The sequence below is a fragment of the Lepidochelys kempii genome, chromosome 12 (assembly GCF_965140285.1).
Source record: "Lepidochelys kempii isolate rLepKem1 chromosome 12, rLepKem1.hap1, whole genome shotgun sequence".
In the NCBI taxonomy this organism is placed as follows: Eukaryota; Metazoa; Chordata; order Testudines; family Cheloniidae; genus Lepidochelys; species Lepidochelys kempii.
The window spans coordinates 33,430,224-33,444,079 of NC_136391.1; the positions used below are offsets into that span (position 1 = coordinate 33,430,224).

Sequence of the window (13,856 nt, forward strand, 5' to 3'; positions counted from 1 at the left end):
TTGTATTACTCCTCTTCTTTAATACAGAGGTTTGGCTCACAGAGACTACAGCTTCCAGTATGCAGTGCTCTATCTGGATTGAGATGAAACATTGAATCCTGGGAACTAGAGACTGTGTGGTCAGCCTTTGGGGTATTTGTTTAAGCAAAGAATGAGACATTTAAAGTGCAGCACATTTGTACTATGTTTAGCTGTCCTCGCTTGGCAGTGATTAAATCCCAGGTCTTGAAAACAAACAACATAAGAAACAAGCTGTGATGTGCTGTAAAGAAAACAGTGAGGGCTGCCAGAGATTGCTAAAGTCTGAGAGACAAATCAATAACTTCACAGGATGTGGGATCCTGGATGATTCAACATCTGCACAGCTTCAGTATTTGGTACCAGTGTACCTTTTCATGCTTGACTATATATGCAGAATGTATTAGAGCTGAGTTTGTGGGCTGAGTGCTGGCTGCATCTTCTCCCATACCATGCCATCTACGCTTGCACTTGGTACTTGACTTGCAAGGAGAAATCCCCTTGGAAATGCCAAAGTTCTCTCCTGGCATAGATAGATGGGGATCCTGTGTGAAAGACGCATAGCTGATCTATGCCAAGCAAGGGATGATAGTCCCAGCACCTTTCTAGGAATTGTTGCCACTGTCTGGAGATTTTTCTTTGGCAAAGGTGCCTATTTCTGGCTTTCCTGGTGTCCTTGAAAGAAAAGATACTATGCAACGACAATGTGTTACTGCCTTTGACTAAAACAATGGTTTCTCAATTGTTAGAGCTGTTAAAAAAAAATTAAATAGAGATGTGTGCTGGTCTTTTTATTTCATAGCAAAGTAATCTGTATATGTTTATATGGCCTGGTCTCTGGTGCTTAAGAGATTTTCTTCCTGTGTGCCAGCTTCATATTTGAGACTAGGTGATGTTCTTCTGTTAGCAGGTCCCAGATGTGAGCTCTAGGAGATACCCTTAGCAAAGAAGCCACTGCAGGGCTTCTGTTAAGTGCATGTAAGGGTGGGTTATCTTGCTGGCTTTTGTGATGACTCACATGTCTTTCACACAGCAACATTGTTTTTGCCCAAAAAAAGTTTTGAGACTGCATGGCTTGCCTAACAACGGAAGTTGTACTTATGTGTTCTTGGACTTTAAAGCATCTATCCATTACGGTCTGGTTTTGGCTGAAATGAGGAGCTTTGGAGTAATTTCCTAACATAAAGCACTCCATTGGTATGGTGTTGGCGGACCTGTAACGGATGTGTGCTGTGACAGTGCAATTGTTGGAGATTTTCCTTAGCTGGCAGTAGTAGTAATTCCCTTATCTTTTGTTTTGGCTGAGCCATAAAAGAGTCAGTATGTTACAGGTTAGTTGAACCAGTGCTGCTGCAGTGGTTGTTGTGGTTTTCTATCCATACTGGGGAGAAATCATAGTAGACGTCCTCAGTTCATATGGTGCTGAGCTAAACATCTAGTCTCTGGCCCTAAAACCAGTTTAGAAGAGCCTGGGGTGATAATTGTTTTTGCAAGTACCACATCTTTCAGCCAATACTTTGTTGCCGTGCATTTTAGTTTAGCTTTAGACGATACCTCGGGGTCGGTGCACAATGGAACGTCCTCGAGTGTAGTGCTTGCTTGCCTCGCTAGTCTGCCAGTACTTGAGTTTGATGCATTTCATGGCACAGTGCAAGGCCAGTCTGTTCACTAAGTGTTGGCTTGAAGATAATTGAAAACGGAGGGCAGCCTTGACTCAGTGGTTTGCGGATGGAGTGTTTTCTGTCACATCGTTGTTGCTATGGAAATTTAGCTAGAGGTTTGGGTGCTTGTCTATTGATGCTGCCTATTGAGGGCAGAGTGGTGTGATTTTTTTAAAATGTGCATATATACAATTTAATTATTTTATAAATGTGTGCATGTGCCCAGTGGCTTCTGCAACGAGTGCTTGTTGTTGCTGTTACTGTTATTTATTATTGCTGTTCTGAAAGGGCACACAATATGCTTGCAATATCTCTGTCCAAAGTAGCTTTCAATCCAAGAAGACAGGCAACATAGGAAGGGAGAGGGGGGACAATCAAAATACATAGATTTGTTTTCTATACTTTATATATGGTTTGTGTTGATGTTGTTGTTAAATGCACATCAGCCTCTACTCAGTTGTCCCTCAGGCTTTCTGTTATTTGTTGGCCATCTTCTTCTTGTTTTTTTAATTAGTTTTGTAATAGCACCTGGAGGCTTCAACTGAGATAGGGGCCCCATTGTGCTAGTTGCTCTACATACCCATAGTACGAAACAGTCCTTTCCTTGAAGAATTTACCATCCTATTAGACACGACAAAGGATGGGAGGGGGAAAATAGTAATCACAAAATGTATAGCAATATGGGTATTAATAGCTAAGCTACACGAATTAGGATAAGTGGTTGCCCGTGTTAAGAAAACAGTAAGATAATTCAAGTGGTAAGAAGGATGGACTTGTAGTTAAATCACACATGTCTAGGATACGGCAAACTTTGTGTGACCGTGGGCAGGCCATTTAGGGCATGATCCTCAGAAGTACTGAGCCCCCGCAATTGATGCGGAGTAATCTTTCTGTTGCTCATTTTCTTCATTGGTACATGAGGGATAGTCATTCACATGGGTGTTGTGAGACTAATGGTTTGGAATTTTTAAACCGTGGGTCACCAAATGAAATTAATAGGCAGCAGGTTTAAAATAAATGAAAGGAAGTACTTCTTTGCACAGTGCATAGTCAGTATGTGGAACTTATTGCCAGGGGATGTTGTGAAGGCCAAAAGTATAACTAGGTTCAAAAAATAATGGAACCCCATGCATGTGTCCCTAAGCCAGATGCTGGGACTGAACGATGGGATGGATCACTCAATAATTGCTTTGTTCTGTTCATTCCCTCTGAAGTACCTGGCACCAGCCCAGTTAGTGGGCTAGATGGACCATTGATCTGTCCCAGTATGGCTGTTCTGTGTTCTATCTCTGGTATCTCCCTGTTGTGAGATTACTGGTTGGAGTTTGTAAAGTGTTTTGGGATCCTTTGGTGGAAGATGCTCTATAATTACGAAGTATTTTATATTAAAGGCTTGACTATCCACTCTCTGTAGGAAGAAACTCCTTGTGGCTGAGCAGTCCCTATATGTCTGTCATATGGCTCACAGCTTTCTGCGAGCTGCTGAATGACGTTCACTCGCATTGACATCCATGAGAGTTGAAGGATCAGGTGCTTGGAGAACAAAGCTTTCCACCTGGGCTTGGCCTGTGTTAGAAAACCTTGCCACGTATAACAGCTTGTGCCAAGTGTGGCTCCCTCCCCTTCCCACTTCTCTCCGCTGATGGTCATCCTGTAGTGTGCACTGAATCAATAGAGTTCAACAGACTTAGTTGCAAAATGTGATCAAGTCCCTAATTCTATGAGGGGTCAGCTCTCCTTCATACACCACGTGTTGCACATGGATGGCTCCTCCCACATCAGCAGAGTGGCTGTTTTCAACACTTGTTGGCAGTAGCACGATACATAGAGGGACAACTTACCAGCATACATGCAAAGTGTGCTTTTCAAATGCCAGCCCATCAGTCCATAATCGTTCAATACATTAAAGATCCCCCTGATGTCACTTTGTCACATTAACCCTCCTCCCAAAGCAGGAAATTGACTTTTTATGAGCTGCTCAGGCAGAGTATTCTTGTTGGTGGCTGTGCATCATCAAAAGCCATTAAGATGCACCTCTCATCTTACTGTCTGAAAGTCAAATAATTCTATGGATAAAATAAAAACAGCGTGCTCTCACTGGTTCCTCAACTGGGTTTGACAATGAAAGAAATAACTCCCCTCCCCTATTAAGAAAGTGCATACATGGATTTTATAACATTGGTTTTTAAGCAACCCATTAACAGATTTTTTTTTTTCTGCCAACTTGACTCCTCTCCCACAGCACATTTCCTGTAAAACGACTTTATTTTTTCCCCCTTTTGAGGGTGAATTTCTAACAGAGAATTGTTCATATCCAGATCATTGCTTTCACATAGATGCAAGGTGATGGTGTAAGTCTGAGTGTCAGCTCGTGCTGCTGTTAGCTGCTTATGAAATATGATTAATAGAAGCATTTATATTCATTCAACATGTGAAGCAATTTACATTTATTTTTTCTCAAGATTTTTTTTCTCCCATCCTCTTTCTTCTCTTCTCTCTCCCCCTTGCCCCCGTGTTGTTGCTCTGATGACTCAGACATGGGAGAGATTATTTCATGTTGAGGCGGAGACTAGCTTTTCTTGTCAATTGTGTGACAGACAGTTTTGTTCTCTCCATCGCGTGTGGCTGCATGGGATTGGTACATCAAATGCATTGCAAATTATGAAAGTACTTTGTGCGCAGTCTACTATCATCCACGTTTTTGGTTTGTTAAATGACAGTGTTACCTGGGATTGCAGGCTGTCACATTAAAATGTATCCTTAAATATTTGGAGAAAAAGTGGAGTTGCACCTGATCTGCTGCCGAGCTAAACTTCAGATGAATTTCTGGCCCTGATTTTCGGCTTGTATAAATCAATGTAGTTCCACTACAGTCTTTTGGAGCTCTGCGGATTGACACCAACTAAGGATCTGGGCCTTTGCTTAATTAAATCACATAGTAAATCAGATTGTAAACTAGCTCCTTGGGGAAGACACCATCTTTATGTTCTGTGTTTTTGTACAGCACCTAGCACACTGGGATCCTGGTCCATGACTAGGGCTCCTTGTTGCTACAGTAACACAAATAATAACTAATTTTTGTTGGAATCAACCTATACTGCATTGAACATGGGACATGTGTGTTTCCCTATGTATAGATAAATGTGGTAGAATTCCCTGTTGTTGTTCATTAGCATTCCCTAGGTTACAGCATGTGTGTGCATAATGTACGATACATGGAGCCAGCTCCTCAGCTAGTGTAAACTGTATAGCTGCATTGAAGATCTAGCCCACTGTGATCAAATTGATAGTGTTACTCTTTCTCCTAGGCATAAAAAAAAAAGTTAATGACCAAAGCAAACCCAGAGGCATATAGGAAAATGCAGCTTCTGTTAATGGCATTTAGCTTTACCTCAATTAGTGACACGGTGCCATCCCTCTACAAGAATAGCCCCATCTTTGAAACACAGACCCTTTCATGTGCTCCTCAGCTCACGTTTCCCTGACTCCGGTGCATCTCATCCAGAACCAAAGAGCTCTCCTTGGTTTCCCTTGCTGTGGAGCTGTGTGATAAGACTTTTTGCTTAACAATCCAACTAGGAAAGGACTTGCTGTACTGCAGCAGATCCCATGATTCATCTAATGAAGAATCCTGGCACTAGATCAAACTGTGGTTCAGGACCCCAAAGTGGGTTGCGACCCCCATTTAAATGGGGTTGCTGAGGCTCATGTTGGCCCTGGCCCCAGCAAGTCTGAAGCTGAAGCCCCACCGCCCAGGGCTAAGGTTATATGCCCCTGCCCAGGGCAGAAGCTCTTGGGCTTCAGCTTTGGCCCCGCCTTTCTACCCAGGGCAGCAGGGCTCAGGCAGGCTCAGTCTTCGTTCCCCCCCCTCCTGGGGTCAAGTAGTAATTTTTGTTGTCAGAACGGGAGGGGTCATGATGCTATGAAGTTTGAGAACTGCTGTCCTTGATCCAAATGTGGTTGGGCTTCAGAGGAAAACCTAAAACTCTCATTCTCCATGTCATTGCACACTAATGTTACCGTGGAGGTGTGTGTATAGTCCTGCTACTAGACTTTGTCTCTTATCATATTAATCTTCATGAGATTAACATTGACTTCCACCTGTTTATGACAAATGAATAACCATACATTTCTTCCATATCAAGAATTAGCCAAATTGTATTGAGCTGGATATCATGACCTCACATTGTCAATAGGTGCACTTGATAAATGTCGTCTTGTCACTTATGTTTGGCCAGATCAGATGTTAATTCCTCTGGATTTTGTAGGGACAAGGGGCAGTTTCTAATATGCTGTTTCTTTTCTTGAGCCATAGATGTATTCATGTATTGTCAGAGATTCTTCATGCTGGCTGCCATTGTCAGCAATTCCTTAGTCCATGACCCTGTAAGGTGTAATTGAGCACCCTCACCTCCACTCCAGTTGGAGGTGAGGGCAACCAGCATTTCCCAGAAGGTGGTGTGCACTTTACCAGATTGGGCACTAATACAGATACGGACAGCTATACATAATAGGGCATATTCATCATCCTGAACTGCATGCATTTAAATGCCTTGCTAACAAGAACAGCCAAATGAGACCTAGACATCTGATGGTGATGGAGAGTGTGTTAGAATACCATGTTTTTCCGCCAAGGGTATCTCCCTGGGAAAGTCATAGGATAGTTTAGGGTTACCTATCATACTCCCCTAGTACATATGTACATCTGTCTGTCACATCTCATGTGAATGATTCCCTCTATTTGTATGGTGCATCTGTTCTAGACGGTCTCTTGCCGAAGTGGTGCTCTTGAAGATTTAGTACGTTATTGTGTGTAAATGCATACAAGCCTCATTTTAACAGTGGACATCATGTTTATTCTTTCCTTTTTAGTCAATTTCCTATGGAAACAAGTGTGCAGATTTTTGTTTTATTGTATAGGCTGCTGCTGCTTCCCAGAAAAGTTGAAGGAAGGCTGACTTTAAATTTGAGTCTGAAAGTTTCTTCAATTTTATGAGCATTTAATCCTTTGAGTTTATGATTTACTGTGTCTTCTGGTATCTGATTGTCCTGGATCAGAAAAGTCACTTGGCTTCAAAGCTTTATGGTTTATCAATCTTTATGAAACTGAACGAAATGCAACATTTTTTTTCTTTAAAGGACAAAAATTCTCGGTTCCTCTTACACTGAAGGGAAAGGTATGTATGTCTTGTGGGGAGAATGGGTTTCACAAAAGCTAATGTAAATGGAAATGTTTCCATGATTTAACTTTAATTTAAATAAAAAGCCTTTTCATAGAATCATAGAATATCAGGGTTGGAAGAGACCTCAGGCGGTCACCTAGTCCAACCCCTTGCTCAAAGCAGGACCAATACCAACTAAATCATCCCAGCCAGGGCTTTGTCAAGCCGGGCCTTAAAAACCTCTAAGGATGGAGATTCCACCACCTCCCTAGGTAACCCATTCCAGTGTTTTACCACCCTCCTAGTGAAATAGTGTTTCCTAATATCCAACCTAGACCTCCCCCACTTCAACTTGAGACCATTGCTCCTTGTTCTGTCATCTGCCAGCACTGAGATCAGCCCAGCTCCATCCTCTTTGGAACCCCCCTTCAGGTAGTTGAAGGTTGCTATCAAATGCCCCTTCACTCTTTTCTTCTGCAGACTAAACAAGCCCGGTTCCCTCAGCCTCTCCTCGTAAGTCAAGTGCTGCAGCCCCCTGATCATTTTCATTGCCCTCCGCTGGACTCTCCAATTTGTCCACATCCTTTCTGTAGTGTGGGGCCCAAAACTGGATGCAGTACTCGAGATGTGGCCTCACCAGTGCTGAATACAGGGGAATAATCTCTTCCTTCGATCTGCTGGCAATGCTCCTACTAATGCAGCCCAATATGCCGTTAGCCTTCTTGGCAACAAGGGCACACTGCTGACTCACATCCAGCTTCTCATCCACTGTAATCCCCAGGTCCTCTGCACTTGTCCTTGTTGAACCTCATCAGATTTGTTTTGGCCCAATCCTCCAATTTGTTCGGGTCACTTTGGACTCTTCCTACCCTCCAGTGTATCTACCTCTCCCCCAAGCTTAGTGTCATCCGCAAACTTGCTGAGGGTGCAATCTATCCCATCGTCTAGATCATTAATAAAGATGCTGAACAAAACTGGCCCCAGGACCGACCCCTGGGGCACTCCGCTTGATACCGGCTGCCAACTAGACATTGAGCTGTTGATCACTACCCATTGAGCCCGACAATCTAGCCAGCCCTCTATCCACCTTTAAAAATTCCCTACCATGTTGCAGACCAAAAACAACAGCAAAGAGCTTGTCAGCTGTACATAAACATGAAACTGACTAACCTAGTTTCCTTGTCGAAGCCGAGTGAAATGTAAAAATGAAAACATTTGCATAAACAATAAAAAATAAATTAGATTTTAAATTGTTTTTCTTGATAGAAGGTTAAATTTTGCTCAGTCCCATGAAGGTGCATTCAAAGAAGCCTTTGCTCCCAAGTGTAAGGGATAGGCACAGTATAGTTCTTGGGCTTCCCAGTGTGGTGCTGGCTACTCCAAAGTGGTAAAGGCCCCCTGCACTGAGAAGCCAGGCTGGCACTGCCTGGGACAAAATGAAGGCTTTGCTCCTGAAAAGGACGGTGTAGTGTCATGATGGAGCTCCCTAGAGCTCTGGGAAGTGCTGTGTGGGACTCAGGCATGGTACCCTCCCAGAGCTCCTGCTGGTGTCATGTGCCTCTCCACAGCCCCTAGTGTGAAATGTGGCCATGGGTATGTAACAGGATCTAAAAACACCATTTCAAGAGTCTTTGTGCAGTATGGCTGCAGTTACAATTGCAAAACAGAGTTAAAATGTTCAGATGTGGTATTTTGGAGGATATATTGGGTGTCTGGGGCTTGAAATATGTCAAATCTAAGAGAGATTTCCCATGCTGCAAAGATGGCTTTACGTCATTTAAAATGGAAGGCATTTCAAAATTCTCATTTATATTTATGTAAATTTCCTTATCAAGGTTGTGCCGTGGAAGCACAACCGTGACAGATATTGCAACCACTTGCGGTGTCTTTTGGGGACCATATTGTATTTTATGTTTAAAGCATGAAAACCTCTCAAAGCCTTTATGATGAGATGGGCCAGACAGTACAAGCTGTAGAATATTCATAGCCATTTGTATCAGTACAGGTGATGTGTATTTGTGTGTTGCTGGCTCACTCGGGTGGGTGGGTGGTGGTTCCTGTGAAATCTGGAATCACTCGGGGGTGATTAATGCACAATCCCAATGCTGGCTATGAAGATTTCCAGCCTTTGAAGCTAGGTAGAGAGGAAGGGACGGTTTTTACCTGTTTTCTGGAGGCTGGGGGACAAACCAGGGCTTTTGGTATAAAAGATTGAGTTTAAACAAACCCAGAGCCTTCCTTTCGATACAGCAGACACAGGACTTGGTGTCGTAGGGCAGTGCCAACCTTTGCAGAAGGGAAAGACTTTGGCCTACCAGACTCTCCATGTTGGAGATAGGCGTTTCCTGATTTAGTGAGCATTTAATTCCTTTTATTGTTTTGTGTATGTTTTCTTGGGGATGCTTTTGCTCTCAGAATAAATGTACTTTGCTTTGGAACAGCTGTGCAGTCACTGGTAACACCCTGTCATTGTCCTGGGAGAAGAAAAGGAGTACTTGTGGCACCTTAGAGACTAACCAATTTATTTGAGCATAAGCTTTCGTGAGCTACAGCTCACTTCATCGGATGCATACTGTGGAAAGTATAGAAGATCTTTTTATACACATCTTTTTATATGTCGCTTTGTGATGAGGTTCAACAAGGACAAGTGCAGAGTCCTGCACTTAGGATGGAAGAATCCCATGCACCGCTACAGACTAGGGACCGAATGGCTGGGCAGCAGTTCTGCAGAAAAGGACCTAGGGGTGACAGTGGACGAGAAGCTGGATATGAGTCAGCAGTGTGCCCTTATTGCCAAGAAGACCAATGGCATTTTGGGATGCATAAGTAGGGGCATTGCCAGCAGATGGAGGGACGTGATCGTTCCCCTCTATTCGACATTGGTGAGGCCTCAGCTGGAGTACTATTTCCAGTTTTGGGCCCCACACTACAAGAAGGATGTGGAAAAATTGGAAAGAGTCCAGCGGAGGGGAACAAAAATGATTAGGGGACTGGAACACATGACTTATGGGGAGAGGCTGAGGGAACTGGGGATGAAGAGAAGAATGAGGGGGGGGGATTTGATAGCTGCTTTCAACTACCTGAAAGGGGGTTCCAAAGAGGATGGCTCTAGACTGTTCTCAGTGGTAGCAGATGACAGAACGAGGAGTAATGGTCTCAAGTTGCAGTGGGGGAGGTTTAGGTTGGATATTAGGAAAAAACTTTTTCACTATGAGGGTGGTGAAACACTGGAATGCGTTACCTTGGGAGGTGGTGGAATCTCCTTCCCTAGAAGTTTTTAAGGTCAGGCTTGACAAAGCCCCGGCTGGGATGATTTAGTTGGGGATCGGTCCTGCTTTGAGCAGGGGGTTGGACTAGATGACCTCCTGAGGTCCCTTCCAACCCTGATATTCTGTGATTCTGTGTGTATAAAAAGATCTTCTATACTTTCCACAGTATGCATCTGATGAAGTGAGCTGTAGCTCACGAAAGCTTATGCTCAAATAAATTGGTTAGTCTCTAAGGTGCCACAAATACTCCTTTTCTTTTTGCGGATACAGACTAACATGGCTGTTACTCTGAAACCTGTCCTGGGAGAGAAAGCAAAGCGCAGGTGCTGGGTGCTAGGCTGACTGGCTTGCTGGGGATATCACAGTGTAAGGCAGGGAGCTGTGTAGCCTTAAAACCCTGGTCAGAAGGGAGTGAGACCTGGGTCCCTATTGAGAGATAGATAGAGGCCTGAGACCTGAGTGGCCACAAGCGGGGAGGGGAGATACAGGTGCAGTTACCCTTGAAACTGTGACAAAATCCAGTCCATTCTCTGTGATGGAAGATTTGAAACCATGTTGAAGTACATTTGTGGGGGGAGAGGGGAAAAGGAGCAGGGGGAGGCAGAAGTGATATTTAAATGGCATATAAATTAGCCCTTATGGTAAAAAATACTCTGGCTATGGGAGAATAAAACAAAATAGAAATATCTATTAATGACTAATGGTTTTGTTTTGATCCTTTAATAAGAAGGCTGGGTTGTACATTATCTTACTCTTTCTAAATGTGTTGGTTAATGAATATCAGCTGATGTTCAGTCTTTGGGATGAGATTTAGTTGTTGAAAGATTACAGAGCTGTGATTGAACTGGGTCAGTTCTCTTTGTGACAGTTTAAAAAGGCAGTTACGGGAAAAGCTTTGGGAAAAACCTTTGTCTCAAGATTAGTGTCTGTGGGGTTCTGGGCACTCTGAACTCCCGTTTGAAGGGAATGGGAGCTCAGGGCACTCAGCACCACACAGGGTGGGTGCCCTAGAGAACAATTTGCATTGCTCCTGCCCTATTCATTTGATATTTACTGCTGCTGGTGCTGGATTCCCCCTGCCCCGCCATTCTTTGAAAGCGTGTTGTTGAAAACTTTTGTCTCCTGAGCCTAATAGACCCTGCTCATGCTGTTTTTCATATTTTCCCTGAGTGTCATAGTCTTGATCTCTAAAGGGTCTTGGGCTTTTGCTTTCCTGTGAGAACAAGATAATTACTCTCCAGTAGGCAACGTCTGACGTACAGTTTCAGCAAAAACCACTGGGACGCCAGTCACTAGCATGGAACAATATTGTGGGTAAATGAATAAACAGAAGTTTATCATACTTCCTGCACAACAAACTTTTGTTAAAGAGACAGTGAACATGTTTCATCACTAGAGTTGTATAAAATTTACACTTCCACAACAGGCATTATTCAGAACATTTTTTTAAGCGGGTTTTTTTTTTAAGCTGCACTCCTATTTTTTTTTTTCTTGCTAAAAAGACAGCTGATGGTTTTGTCGTAGTAATCTTGTATTATAGGGGCATTTACTGCATTTTGGCAGACGTTTTATAAGGGGCTTCTGTATACTTTTAAAGAGTGAAAGTGAGTATGATTTTTCATACACAACGCCCACTTACCTTATGGAAGGAAGTAGTGCAGCTAAAAAGTAGCTACATTCCAAAAGGAATTTGCTTATTTCACACTCACCCACAAGATCCTCTGTTGTGATTGTTAGAGCTGCTCCTGTTTGCCCCAGAGGTAGTCGTAGTTTTGACAGGATTTTTTTTCTTTTTTTTTCATTTTCTTTATAGCCTATTGCAAGACTGTTGATTAACATAATTTAAACTAGGGGGGCGTAATATATTCAGAACATGTAAATTAGACGTAAACCAGAAATACTGAGAAAATAATACATAATTAAGAATAATAAATACCTATTGTTTATTGCAAGCAGGGCTCCGGTCATAGTCATAGCAGAATAGTTACTCTACTAGCCACGCTGGACAATTTCTCCATCTATATGAGCCCTGAGTGCAGCCAGTGGAGTGTCTCAGGATTGCTGTGTAGCACTGGATTAACTCAAATAATTGTGTGTGTGTGTGTGTGTATGTACACATCTATATCTCTGAATGTATGTGTGTACCTACTTTGTGTGTGTGTATAGGATTAAACGTGTTTGTTTATATATGTGAAAATAATAAAATGTCAACTATTTAGAATATATCCTAGTAGTATTTGTACTTTCTGCTCTAATACCTCAGATTGGTGAGGGAGGTTAAAAAAGAAGCTTCGTATTTAACTTTTAGTTTCCTCGCTGTTGATTCATATCACACATTTAACTGTAGCATGTTGTTTTTTTGTTTGTTTTAATTGTGACTCTCACTTGTAATCAGGCAGTGGCAACCTCTTCAGGAAACTGACCTCTAAATGTAGCAGCTGTAAGCAGTTGGGGGCCTGCCTTTGATTATCAGGGCTAGTCTACACTGGCAGTGTTAAAGGGCTGCCGCGGCCGTGCTTTAACGTGGCTTGTGTAGTCGCGGCAGAGCGCTGGGAGAGAGCTCTCCCGGCGCTCTAAAACACCCACCTCCACGAGGGCCGTGGCTCCCAGCGCTGGGAGCACGGTCTACCCTGGCGCTTTACCGTGCTGAAACTTGCTGCGCTCAGCGGGGTGTTTTTTCACACCCCTGAGCGAGAAAGTGGCAGCACTGTAAAGTGCCAGTGTTGACAAGCCCTAAATCTTGAAGCTGTTGGTTGAGTGAGTATCCACCGCTCTCTGCCAGGTGCGTAGAAGACACCTTTGGAGCCCAAAGACCCATTGATAGAGTCAGTGTTCTAGATCTGATAATGAACTTGGTCAGCTTTGTAAGCAGAAGGCAGAACAAAAACCAACGCAATACATTTAGGTTTGGAAGAATTTTTCTTCATAATTTTGGCAGATAATATCGATGTTTATTTTAAAGCATTTTTTCCCTATTTTTATGGATTTAAATTTTCACCGTTGTTGGAAATTATGGAGGAGAATGGTTGGGGGAGGGTGGTGTCAGAAATAATTAATTACGTAGATGTTGAGATTCAAATAAAACACAAATTGTCAAAATATTAAATGTAAATATCCTTAAAACAAACTCTGTTAAGTTCTCAGGCAAAGAAAGAAATGTTGCTTATGTGTAAATTTCGATGATCATCGATCGAAATATTTTTTCATCGGTTTGTGAGAGTGTACAGTGGAATTTGTTTACCGGTGTTCCATTAATACAAATCTAATCTTTCCCAGCTTAACTATATTACACTCCTATTTTGTCAGTACAATCCAAGTATCTTCCTCCTACAGACACACCCATGCATATCTCAACTCAAATCCTGCTCAGTATTGAACTCACAAATTCATTTAACCAATCCAAGTCAACACATTTTGTACAGGATTTGTCTACACAGCAGCTGGGAAGATGCTTCCCAGCGCAGTTAAACTAACAAGCTCAGCTCTGCTTAAGCTAGTATGCTAAAAATAACAACATGACTGTGGCAGCATGGGCAGCGGCTTGGGTTAGTGGCCCAAGTACAGTCCCACCCACCTCCTGGGTACATGTTCTGGCAGCTAGCCTGTGCAGCCACACTGCTATGTTGAAGGCACTGGTTTGAGCAAAGCTAGCGCGCCTCTAGGAAGCCTGCTTCTGCTGCAGTGTAGACAGGCGTGATCAACAACTGTAGCCTCCTCCCCAGGCTTGATTAATAACCTCAGTTGTT

The 13,856-nt window shown here is 43.0% G+C and overlaps 1 protein-coding gene across 6 annotated transcripts in view; it reads left to right on the forward strand.

Moving 5' to 3' along the window:
- CMIP (c-Maf inducing protein) overlaps nt 1–13,856 on the forward strand; it is a 170,783-nt gene that overhangs the window by 75,649 nt on the left and 81,278 nt on the right. The gene's annotated exons all lie outside the window — the stretch shown is intronic.